Below are 14,102 nucleotides of genomic sequence, written 5' to 3'. Positions count from 1 at the left end.
GCTAAATGAACCTTATAGAATAATCCATATGATGATGATTGATTGGTTTTTAGAATGATGAAAATACATGTATGCTATTCTTATTGAGTATGATGATTGGTGCAAATACGTGTATGTTTTGTATATGATGATGATGGAATTGTGATTGAATGATGTTAATATATATGAACATACTTGAATGATGATGATGATGTTGATGATTGATGATGATGATGGTATAAGTATGTTGTATATGTTGCATTCATTCATGTTCATTGATGATACTGTATCCATAAGGGTGTGTTGGATCAGTGAAGGGCATGATTCCCATTGTGTGGAATCTGTGCTGGCAGGGCCGTATCTTGAATGATGTTGGATCGGTCATGGGTTATTCCCATTTGATGATGTTGGTACCACATGCATAGTGTCAGTTCATACATATGCATAATTTATAACATGATTGGATGTATTCCAGTGTTGTAAATGTTGATGATGTGTTGATTGTGGTTTGACTTGTTTTGAATGTCTGTTTATGAAACAATTGGGTGAATGATGCAACTGTGATGTGTTATTGCTTTATAACCTTATAACATTTGTTAATTATGATGAGACTCACCCTTACATGTTGTCATTTTCAGATTGAGGATAGCGGCTGTTCGACTCGGTGAGGATTAGCTCATGAGTCAGTGTTTTAGTAGCTTCAGGTGTCATGCTCTGATAGTTGTAACACTGGGGACGCGATTGTTTAGAATTTATGATTATGACTCTAGTTATGTTTTGATGTTTTGAAGGATAAGTTTTAAAGATGTTAAACTTAGTCCGTTTTGATAAATTTCCGCTGTGTTAACATGAAACGTTTTAATTTATGATGATTACCTCAGTGAATGCATGACATGACTGAATGATGTTTATTTATTATGAATTGTGGCACCCTTATTTCATGTACTCTGAATAATTGTTTTAAATTGCCGCGGGGTTAGTAAGGGGTGTTACACTATGTCATCCAGAAGAGGTCAGAAAGTGATCTTATGGTGTATCTCAACAACATGATAAACATATACAGTAAAATAAGGGGACAAATCTCTAAGTCTCGCTTATAACTTTAATACATGTATGGTTTTATTTTGAATGTCCTCTAGGATTGCACATCTTTATGTCCAAAGTAACTAATCAAGTGAATATCTCTATCCTAGAATTTTCAATCACTTTTATCATGAACTCCACTTGTTACTAGATGACTCACAACAACAAGCTTGTACCTTTTTCTAAGTTGATAATTCAAGGAATTAGATTTATGACGTTATAATGCATGATAAAATAAAACACTAACAACACATCGCTTAACACAAATAACTAGTTTATACTAACTTCACATTGCTCAACATAAAGGAGTTTAGCTCATGATGAGCTTAGTACATACATCAATATTGGATCCTAAGTTATAGATTCTTAAACACATAATGAAAAAAAAAAGAAAACCTAAGATTAACTTCTTCATCTTCTTGCTATCTTTAATTTGCAAGAGATATGTTATTTCACGTCAGATATTTGTAGTATACACTTAAGATGATGAGAAAAAGAAGTTCTCCACTTTGTTCAACTCGCTCTATTCACCAAATTTCACTTAGTTGCTCTCTCCGGATTGCTGAACCTCTTTGTGGTGTGTGGGATCATGGGCTTAGGATATTTATGAATTTTGGCCCAAAGGAATCAGCAAGTTCCCCTCAAATTCTCCATTTTCATACCATTGCAAAGCCAGGTACAATCGACATATGTGAGACAAAGTTTTTTGTGGCAGCTAGTGGCGCAGGTATTCAGGCATCGGTGTCTTGCAACAATCTTTGCAGCAGGGAGACAAACTGGGCGTTGTAGTGGGTTTACTATTATGTAGAGTTTGCGCCTTGATCTTATTTTTTGCTATTTGATTCAAGTGCACTCCACCCTGAAGATTGGTGCCACGTATGCCCTAAAACTATGAAAGTCCTAACTTCCATTGCATCCAACTCTCCACGTTCATTTGAGGTTAAAGCGTTGTTCTGAAGTTGTCGTGCCAGGACTCATCAAAAGTCATCTCTACATAAGTAACAAACGGAAAAAATTAACAAATAAAAGTATCTATTGTGCTTTTCTTAATTTGCTTAAAAACAATAAAATGCACAAATTATATTAATAAACACTTGAATTAAAAAGATGAACCCAAGTGTTAAGTTCTATAATAACTCACAAAATGTGAGTTATCACCCATCCCTTCTCATTATTTTATAAATTTTAAATAAAAATTCTAAAGTTTTTCTACGTGGTATATATTCCTTACTAAATATTTTTAAATCATCTAACGTGAATGTTGTATTAAGTATTTAATTATTCAATTATACATAATAAAATATTATTATTATTATTAATGTAAATTAATATCAAATGTTATTAAATATTAATTATTGAAAAATTATTTATTAGATTTTGTTTATTAATGAGTCATGATGGACCGACTATTTTTTTAAGGTGAATTCTTATCTACCCAACACAAAAAGTTGGGTAGAGTTACCAAAATGCATTGGAAACAACAAAAAAATATATTATTTAATAATTAATTAAATAGGACAAAATTAAATGATGTAATGTGATTGGTGGAATGTACACTACCGAACTTTTTGTGATGAATAGAGAAGTTGTCCCTTTTTTTTAAACTTAATAAAATATTTTTGCCATATCAATACTTAGTTGATTCAGTGATAATTGACATTATATTTGTGGTGAAAAAAAAAAAATCTTTGCCCTCAATTATTTTATTATTTAACTATTGCTCATTAGTATATTAATAAAGTATAGAAAATATAGACATATGGAAGGTTATAATTCACCTATAAAATATATGTCGTTTATGATATTTTTTTTAATTTGACAATATGAGATAATCTTTATCTATTGTGTTTTTAAATTCCTTTCGTCGAAGTGTGTCCAATACCTATTAGGTCACCTAATATTAAGTTATTGCTATTAGATAACCCATACAACATTTCATATATATGTTAGTTATGAACATTGGATGACATATGAGAATGTGTTTATTTATGAGGATAATTCTCACTTATAAATTGTGGAAGTCTAACATCTTCTTCTATATCAAACATGTTTTGGTAGAGAAAGTAGTTGCATATTGAGTCAAAACTAAAATCTGAACTAAGAATATTAATACCTCAATCATTAAGTAGTTAGCAACAACAATTAATATTTTGTCCAAGGAACAAGATTCCATTACTTAATCATATTAGGTTAACAATGCGAAATTCTGCTTCTAAAAGAAAAAGGCAAAGTTCATCTCCCCATTGCAACGCACTTAAGAAATTCTTTTGCTGATAATTATTACGTTGTTCCATTCATCAAGCCCTTGTGTGTAATTAATGCATGCATGTACACTGTTGTAAGGAGACAATTGCTACTAAGGCAAAGTGTGTGCATGCATTTGGTGGGTGCATGCGTGCGTGATTGATCTTATCTTTTTTATAATATGACAAACAAAAATAATTTTTTACACAATAATTTTATAGATGGTAGCTTATGGTGCATACGTATACCCTAGCAATATTTTGATTTGAGACTTTGAATTCTAGCTTCAACTGCACCCCGGTGGGTGGTGACAGTGAATGACCAAGTTCAGGTCACTTATATTCATCAGCCATGGCGTAAGTGTTGGGAATCTCTGCCAAACTTATCGACATTGATGTGTATATACAGTTGACTATGCACCCCAACCTACTAGCTAGCTAGGTTATATTCAAGAAAATTACCTAGCTAACACTACCAACACTCATCAATGGTTACATATATATTAAGAAAAAGAAATCAACTACTAGTAATTAAGCTTTCTTAATTTGGATTCCTATTGCCATATAGGCTATAGCCTCTTAATTAGGAAAAAAAATTAGAATGAGAGAGTTTTTGTTCATCAATTCGGAGTTCAACACCAACGAACATTTTTTAGTGAGGTTTTTCATTATAAGAAAAATGTTGTGATTTAGTGACGTGATAATTATGTGACGAAAAATTGGCACTTACGACGTGATTATTATGTGGCAAAAAATTAGCATTTGCGACGTGATTATCAAGTCACTACATTTTTTAATATTAAAATAATAAAAATGACGTTAGCACATGGAGAATTAGTTTTTTTTAAAAAAAACGTTTGAGGCGTGTTAATCACGTCGCCACATAAAAATTAAAATAAAAAATTAAAAGGATCAGGCGTTCTGACAGGGGAGTTGAAATTTTCAAAAATTAGTTTGTGGCATGTATATCATGTCGCAACAATTTAAGAGAAAATACTTTCTGATTTAGAATTGATGGGGTGAGGTTGACTGACTCAAGTTTCTAATTGTTGTTGCACACTTTTGCAACATGATTACTTTAAAGGGAATCTAAAGGAGGAGTACTTGCCAAAGAAGCACAAAACTTTGACGAATTTAAGACGGGTGGACGATCCGTTTTGCTACCCTTACTTCCATCATACTAACATATTTTAAGTATATATGTCCCTATAATTGTAAATTGACATTTCTCATAATACCCATAGCATATTTCATTACTGATTCCTTTTTCCTTAATTTTGACTTTTTGAATAACAACCTTCATCTCCATTTAGCGAGAAGGCTCGCACTCACCATGCCGAAGTTTGTAATTCCACTCCTTCAAAAAATTTATCACCTCCGTCCACACTTTCTTGAAATTTATATCATATATTGTACTTGCTTAAAAAGTATAATGAGGATAACACTTTATTTATAGAGTTATTTATGGTGTTTAGGGTAAATGACAATGATTATGGTAGCTCATGCAGAGAGGTGAAAAGTTCTGAGTATGTAGTTTTTGGTGAAATATTAGATTTGCGTCCTTAACCCTACCATTGAGATATTTAAAGAGGTCCGTTGAACTGGAGTCAAAGAATTAAAGAGTGAATATTCACGCTCCATGACCTGGAAATATGAAGAGAATGAGTTTCACTCTTCCTCCACTCACAAGGGAATGATTTTCCTATTTAACTACCCCATTTAGTTAGTAGTTATGGAGACACGTCGCTATCCATATTTTAACAAATAGATGAGAGACAAATTTTGGTCAAGAATAACCATACATATAGTTATTTCACTTAATAACTTATAATAAATATTCAAGCTTACCCATTCAAATATATAATTTTTGGGTTAATACCTATTTTATTATTTGTTATGTTTGCGATTTTTAAAAAAGTTTTATGTAAAAAAAAGTTTGAACTCTCTTCCTATATAAAGATTCCTCTATTTTCACCTCTTAAAAAAACTCATTCCTAAAAATGACAAATTTTTTATCTTTTAATGATATGGATTGTCTGGTTAGCTTTTTTTAAGAAAATTTCTTTACCCACCACACTATGGGGGTCACCCCCAGCGAAAACCCCACTTTATCCCAGCTTCGGAAATGCATTTCCGAAATATTTTTTTTCTAAATTTTTCCAGACTTCGGAAGTGCATTTCCGAAAAAATCCCAAAATTTGGAATTTTGATTTATTCGAAAATGCATCTCCGAAAAACCAAAAAAATAATCTAAAAATCCCAAAAATTAATTTTAGGATATTAATTAATTCATATATCATAAATTTGATATAATTTATGAGTAATGAATAATAATAATTATATATTTTGATATAATTTATGAGTTATGAATAATAATTATTATATATTTCTATTTTGTTTCATATTTTAAAATTTAAAATAATTTTAATTAAAAAAATTAAAATAATTTCACTTACAAAATGAGTTATAATTTTTTATTTATATATTTATAATAATTTTTATATATTTATAAAAAAATTAAAAAAATGAGTGTTTTAATTTATATATTTATATAATAATTATGATAATTATTATATATTTATAAAAATTATTATATATTTATATATTTATATATTTATATAATAATTATTATATATTAATTATAAATATATTTATATATTTATATAATAATTATAAAAATTAAAAAAATGAGTGTTTTAATTTATAATAGTTATTATATATTTATATATTTATATAATAATTATTATATATTTATATATTTATATATTTATATATTTCACTTACAAAATTAATAATTATTATTATATATTTATATATTTCTATTCTGATTCATAATTAAAAATGAGTTATAATTTTTATTTAGTTTAAAAAAATTAAAAAAAGATTTTGTCTTAATTTTATTTAATGAATAAATTTTATATTTAATTCTATATAATTCAAAATTTACTTATGAAATTAAAATGTTTTCGATTTATATAAGTTAGTAAAATAATTTTTAACTTTAAAATTGTATAGGAAATTTTGATTCACCTTGATTTTATTGATTCACCTTCATTTTATTGATTCACCTTGATTTTATACATATTAATTGTATTGATTCACCTTGATTTTGATTTTTTAATAATTATTGAATTCTTTCGGAAGTGTATATCCGAAACATTCCAAGACCAATTTGGTATTGGAATATTTTGGATATGCATTTGGAAAGAGACCCCCTTCAGAAATGCATCTCCGAAAACTCAAAAAAGGGGGTGTTTTCGGAAATGCATCTCCAAAAACACATTTTTTCGTGTTTTCGGAAGTGCATTTCCGAAATAAGACAAATTCTGAAAACAAAAAAGCGTTTCGGAAATACATTTCCGAAGTAAAGATATTTTGAATTTTTCACCAGAGGTGACCAAGAAAATAGGGAGGTGGGTAAAGAAATTCTCTTTTTTAAATTCCACTTGGATTTTATCTTTCTTTATTGAAGTTTGGAGTCTATACAAGAAAGATCAAACAATAGGTTCACCCACTTAATTGCCAAAACGTCTTACAAGTGGGTCAAGCTCATTGCTTTGATATTTTTTTCCTCACGACAGTTAAATAATTTTATATATTTCATATTATAACAATTATATTTTAAACATTTCAATTACACTTTATTAAAATAATTGAAATGTCTGAGGTAATTGAAATTGTTCGAGAGAAAGAAATTGTTCCAAACTACCACCCTCATATTTCCAACCACTTCTTTAGCCTCAACATCAAAACTTTGAATCTATTTCTTTGATTAAATCATAAACTTCAAAGTAGGACCAAGAAGCAGGATCATATCCACTATATATACATAAATTTTCCCACTTCATATCTTTATTTAGGGTCTTTTATAAAACAATAATTAGTGTAGAATACCACCTTAAATAAACATATGTCTGATACATAACACATATGATAAAATTAGATAAAGTCGAGTCAAATATAATATAGAGTTACAATCAAAATACGATCCACATTCTACAAAATGTATAATCTCAAAATACAATTAAAATATCACTCACTGTCAATAAACAAAGCCCTAAATTTGGGTTAATACTCTTCTATTTGGTCAGTACAAGACAAATGCACACATAAATAAGTTGAAGGAAAAAAGATGTTGGAATTAGACTCTCAAACCTTTGAGTAATTCCTTGTTGTTAAAGATGACAATGAAGAAAAATAGGATTAGGGTTTGCGGAAATATTAAAAGAGAAGGACAAAGTATTTTCTGCAGAGTTTCTCTCTGCCCACAAACTGTGGAAATTCTGTTATTCACTTGCAACTGCAACTTTTGTGAATACAAGATAATGACTTGATTACAAACTAATGAGGGTTACTCCCTATTTATAGATTTAGGTTAGCTTTCTCCCTAAGCCAAAGCCCAAAACTATAAAAGCCCAAAATACCTATTTTGGAGCTAAATCAAATCTAATCTATTTTTAAATCTAAATCAAATCTATCTAGATTTAAAAACAAACTTATGTGTAACAAACTGTTACACACTTCGACACACCTTGTGTTCGAGTAACAGCTTCGACACAAGGAATTATAAATTAACACACCACCTAATTCATTGTGTCTAAGCTATCTACATTCATCATAGCTCTTAGTCTTTTGAATATTTCAACCAACACTCCCTTTGTCATGATATCTGCAATCTGATTCTCAGTTCTGCAGTGTTCCAAATTCATCTTCGCCAGATTGATAGCTGACATGTTGTCGATCTTCATGGTAATTGCTCCATGATCTTTATCTGTTATTTCTTCGACCAAGTTCACCATCCACGTTGCTTGACATGCACAAAGAGAAGCAGCTATGTACTCTGCTTCGCATGATGATAGTGCCACTACTGGTTCCTTTCTCGAACTCCAAGCAACTGGTGCACCACCTAGCATAAACACATAACCAGCTGTGGATTTTCGATCCTCAGCATCACTACACCAACTCGAGTCGGTGTAACCCACTAATTTGCATTCTTTTCCCTCATCAGCTGCAGGAAATAGAATGCCATAGTCGAGAGTTCCTTTTAGATACCTCAGTATCCTCTTCGCCGCTGCTAGGTGTGATACCTTTGGCTTCTGCATGAATCTACTTATCATACCTACACTGTATGCTAAGTCAGGCCTTGTGTGACAAAGGTATCTTAATGACCCAATAAGTCTTCTGTATTGGGTTGGGTCGACATCCTCTTCATTTGGGTTCTTCGACAGTTGCAATCTGGTTTCAGCAGGTGTCGAAGTCGAATTGCATTCTTCCATCTCAAATCTCTTGAGAATTTCACTTGCATATCTTCTTTGATGCATCATCAAGCCTCTACTACCCTTGTAGAATTCGATACCAAGGAAGTATGAAATTTTGCCCAAATCTGACATTTCAAATTCCTTGCTAAGATCACCTTTGAAGCCTTCGATCTCTTTCTTGCAGTTACCTGTTATTAACAAGTCATCGACATAGAGACATAGTATAAGCAATTCACTCTTGCTTCTTCTTACATATACCCCATGTTCAGTTGTGCACTTCACAAAGGATTTCTCCCTTAGGAAACTGTCGATCTTCTTATTCCAAGCTCTTGGAGCTTGCTTCAGTCCATACAGGGCTTTATGCAGTCTGTACACTTTTCTCTCTTCGCCGTGTTTCACAAACCCAACTGGTTGTGTAACATAGACTTCTTCGTCCAAGGGTCCATTCAGGAATGCACATTTAACGTCCATCTGACACATGTGCCAATTGTTCATGTTCGCCAGACCAACAACCAACCTGATCGTTTCGATCCTGGCAACAGGTGCAAAGACCTCATCGAAGTCAATTCCTTCCTTCTGAAGAAATCCTTTCGCCACAAGCCTTTCCTTGTGTCGAGTCACTTCACCTTTGGGATTACACTTCACCTTGTATACCCACTTCACATCAATTGCCTTCTTGCCATGAGGCAATTCGACAAGTGACCAAGTATTGTTGTCTTCGATGGACTTCAATTCTTCATTCATAGCTTTCACCCACTTCGAATCCTTCAATGCCTCAGTTGCATTAACAGGTTCGACATCTGCATAGAAAGCATAATGTACCAGCTCACCTTCATCATTGACTACATCATCTGATGTAATCACACATTCTTGCAACCTTGCAGGCATGTGTCTTGTTCTCTGAGGTCTGCCTGGGCCTGCATCACCTCTGACTTCTTCTTGTCGAACTTCTTCTCTTTCGACTTCAGTAGCTGGTTCGTCATAAAGAATTCTCACTGAATCCTTCTTGACATTTTCAGTCCAATCCCATTCTTTAAGCTCATCTATGATCACGTCCCTGCTGATCACTACTTGCTTGTTCACTGGGTCGAACAACTTGTATCCTCCAGTCGAATGATATCCTATAAGAATCATTTGACTCGACTTGTCATCAAGTTTTCTTCTTAACTGATCTGGCACATGTCTATGTGCTGTAGATCCAAATACCTTTAGATGACTCAAGCTAGGCTTCACACCAGACCAACATTCTTCTGGAGTAATTCCTTCTAGCTTCTTCGTCGGACATCTGTTTAGAATGTATGTTGCAGTCGACACTGCTTCTCCCCAAAATTCTTTAGGTAAATGCTTGCCTTTCAACATACTTCTCACCATATTCATGATGGTTCGATTCTTCCTTTCTACAGTTCCATTCTGCTGTGGAGTGTAGGGTGGCACCACCTCATGCACAATCCCTTCTTTCTCACATAACATGTCGAAGTCTTTCGACACATATTCTCCACCACCATCAGTTCTCAAAACCTTGAGCTTTCGACCACTTTGTCTTTCGACCATAGATTTGAACTTGACAAATACCTCGATCACTTCACTTTTCTTCTTGATCAGGTAAGTCCATAGTTTTCGACTGAAATCATCTATGAATGTAACAAAGTATTTGTTACCTCCATTCGAATCCACCTGGATTGGTCCACATACATCCGAGTATATGACATCAAGGATTGCCTTCGACTTGCTTCCTGCATCCTTGCTGAAGCTATTCTTGTGCTGCTTCGCCTGCACACATTCCTCACATACCTCGTTTGGAATGTCGATTTCTGGCAGTCCTGAAACCATATTCTTTCTTTTCAAGTCTCTGATGTCATTGAAGTTGAGATGGCCTAGTCGATAGTGCCATATCCATTCATCTCTGCTAGCTGCAGTTGCAAGGCACTCGTGCTCCATCACATTGAGTTCGATCTTGAAGGTTCTATTCTGTGACATAGGAGCCTTCAAGATTAACCTCCCACTTGCATCGACAACTCTCATCATATTGTCTTCGATCGAAACTTTGTAATTCTTTTCGACCAACTGCCCAATGCTGAGTAAGTTGCTCTTCATGCCTGGTATGTACAACACATTGGAAATTACTGACCTCTTTCCATCTTTCCTCGTAATCATTACATCACCAATACCTTCAGCTGCTAAAGTATTGTCATTTGCAAATTTCACCATATTTTTCATCGAGGGTCTTATGTTGACAAACCAATCTTTTCTTCCAGACATGTGTGATGAGCATCCTGAATCCAAGTACCATTGGTCCTTGAATTTATCTTCATCTTTTGTTGTGACCATCAACAACATCTCTTCTTCTTCTTGTTTTGCAAGCTTTGCATCACTTTCTTGACTTTTATTCTTTTCTGGACAAACTGTCAAATAGTGACCATACTTCTGACAGTTGAAACATTGAATGTGACTCTTGTCAGGCTTTCGACCACCACCTCTTCCTCTACCTGCAGCACCACCTCTTTGGTTGCCTTGGTAAGAGGGCTTTCTTTGATTCGACCAATTTCCTTCTTGCTGATTTCGACCAGTCGAATTGTTGTAGCCACCTCTACCTTTATTTCCAGTCCAGCTTCCTTTACCTTTCTTTTCATTTGCTGACTGAGCCTACAGAGCCACATCGCTCTTCGACTTGCCCGCAGCTCTTTCAGCCATTCTTTGTTCATGAGATTCAAGCGTCCCTTGAAGTTCTTCTTTTGTCAATTTCGACAAGTCCTTCGACTCTTCTATGGCTACCACGATGTGGTCGAACTTAGGGGCCAAAGACCTCAATATCTTCGAAACAACAGCTTTTGTTGTTAACACTTCTCCACATATCTTGATTTGATTCACTAGTTTCGTAACCCTAGTGAAGAAATCAGTTATGCTTTCGCTATCTTCCATCTGAAGCAATTCATATGTTCTCTTGTGAGTTTGTAACCTCACCTCTTTCACTTTTTCTGCACCTCCAAAAGATTTTTCAAGAATCTCCCAAGCTTCTTTTGAAGATTCTATATCACTAACCTTTTCAAAATTATCTGGACTCAGACATTGATGGATTATAAAGAGGGCTTTATGATCTTTCTTCTTCAATTCTTTATAAGCAGCCTTTTCTTCCTCCTTCGCACCTTCTGCAAGCGGTTCTACCCCTTCTTTTACAAGATCCCAAAGATCTTGACAACAAAATACAACCTTCATCTGCTTGCACCAATTCTCATAGTTATCTCCTTTCAGAATTGGTAGTGTTGCTGGAAAATGCCCATTCGGATGACTCATTGCCATCGCCATTCTTCTTGCCTTGAATCGATTAACCGGAGCTCTGATACCAGATGTTGGAATTAGACTCTCAAACCTTTGAGTAATTCCTTGTTGTTAAAGATGACAATGAAGAAAAATAGGATTAGGGTTTGCGGAAATATTAAAAGAGAAGGAGAAAGTATTTTCTGCAGAGTTTTTCTCTGCCCACAAACTGTGGAAATTCTGTTATTCACTTGCAACTGCAACTTCTGTGAATACAAGATAATGACTTGATTACAAACTAATGAGGGTTACTCCCTATTTATAGATTTAGGTTAGCTTTCTCCCTAAGCCAAAGCCCAAAACTATAAAAGCCCAAAATACCTATTTTGGAGCTAAATCAAATCTAATCTATTTTTAAATCTAAATCAAATCTATCTAGATTTAAAAACAAACTTATGTGTAACAAACTGTTACACACTTCGACACACCTTGTGTTCGAGTAACAGCTTCGACACAAGGAATTACAAATTAACAAAAATGTGGGTAAGGTTACCTTTAATGTAAAATGCATTGAAAATATCAAACAATTATTCTATAGGATAAATAATTAAATACATTAAAATTAAATGGTATCATCTGATTGGTGGAATGTATATTATCCATCTTTTTGTGATGGGTAGAGAAATTGTCCCCAAAACAATATTAAAAAAAACTTAATAAATTGAGGGAAACATGTAAACCGACTTGAATTGCAAAGGTGAATGACCATAAATTACAGTTTTTTAATGTCTCAATGGGACAATAAGCAAATTTTGATGCACTTACCTAGAGGCCCCACCAAAAAGCAACGTTATTTCCTTCCTACTCAGATACTATGAGCTTTGATTTCGTGATAAAAATATTCGAACACAGTTATAGATGATAATCTTCATGTGATATCAATAGAGTTGCGGGAGAAGATTCGAGCAATGTTAATGGAACTTAGAGAAAGAAAAATCATAAACTAACTAGACTTTCTATAACTTAGGACTTCTCTTGAATATGTTAGAATGACAACTATGTTCCTTTTCAAAATTAAAAATAAATGTTAAATAAATGTTGATTCCATAAAAATAATTTAATAAAGTAAAGAGTGAAGATCTATTTTGGTCCCTCACAAAAATTATACAACTCAAGTCCCTTAAATAAAAGACCCGATTTAATCTCTTACAAAATTTAACTAGACTATATTAGTCATTCTCTTAATATTTTTTTCAAACCGATTTATTTTATACTTTTAAACCGTGACTGGACTGCCACGTCGATTTTTATTCTTTATTTTTCATTTTTTTAAATATTAAATTGATTTTTAACTATAATTTTATTTTTAAATAATTCTCAATTAATAATATCAAAAAAGGCAAAATTGAAGCATAATTTGTTTTTTTATATGAAATTGAACCGAGAACTTTTAACCAATATCTTAAGTCTTTACCACTAGTCCAATGTACATTTATGACAAATAATTTTTATAATTTTTAGTAATATTAAATAATTCTGAATTTTAAAAAAAAAAGTTAAAATTTATACCTATGGGTCTCAAACCCAAGTCCGTTCAAGTTAAATGATAGTCACTTTACAACTAGACAAATCAATTTACATTGTTAATATTCTTAATAATAAATATTTAAGTTAATAATTCAGAACAAACATTTATTTATTTCAAATAACAAACAAATAAATATTTACTAATTTTAAATAATACAAAAATTTAAAAATAAAATTAATAAAATATAAATCCTAAATATAACTAATCAAATAAAAATAAATAAATAAATATTTAATTGAATTATTCTTAAATTAATTGACCAATATTTAGTTTGAATTAACTAAATAATTTTAAAAATTAATTTATTATTTAATTTAAATTGATTAAATATTTTAATAATTAGTTGAATTACTATAAAATTAATTATTTATTATTTAATTTGAATTAGTTTGAAATAAGTAAATATTTAGTTGTATGTTATTTAATTTCAATTACATATAATTTAATTTATTTTCAATTGATTAAATATATTGAGCATTTACATTTTACAAAATTTATTTTTAATAGGTGTATTATTTGAAATTAGAAATATTTATTTGTGTGTTATTTAAAATAAGTAAATGTTTGTTATAAATTATTAAGCTAAATATTTATCATTAAGAATATTAATAATATAAATTGATTTGTCTAATTGTAAAGTGATTATCATTTATCGGACTTAAGTTCGAGACCCCATTTGTATAAATTTTGTAATTT

Source organism: Vicia villosa, unplaced genomic scaffold (assembly GCF_029867415.1).
Source record: "Vicia villosa cultivar HV-30 ecotype Madison, WI unplaced genomic scaffold, Vvil1.0 ctg.001104F_1_1, whole genome shotgun sequence".
NCBI lineage: Eukaryota > Viridiplantae > Streptophyta > Magnoliopsida > Fabales > Fabaceae > Vicia > Vicia villosa.
The sequence above is the reverse complement of the archived record's forward strand: the minus strand, read 5'-3'. Positions refer to the sequence as shown.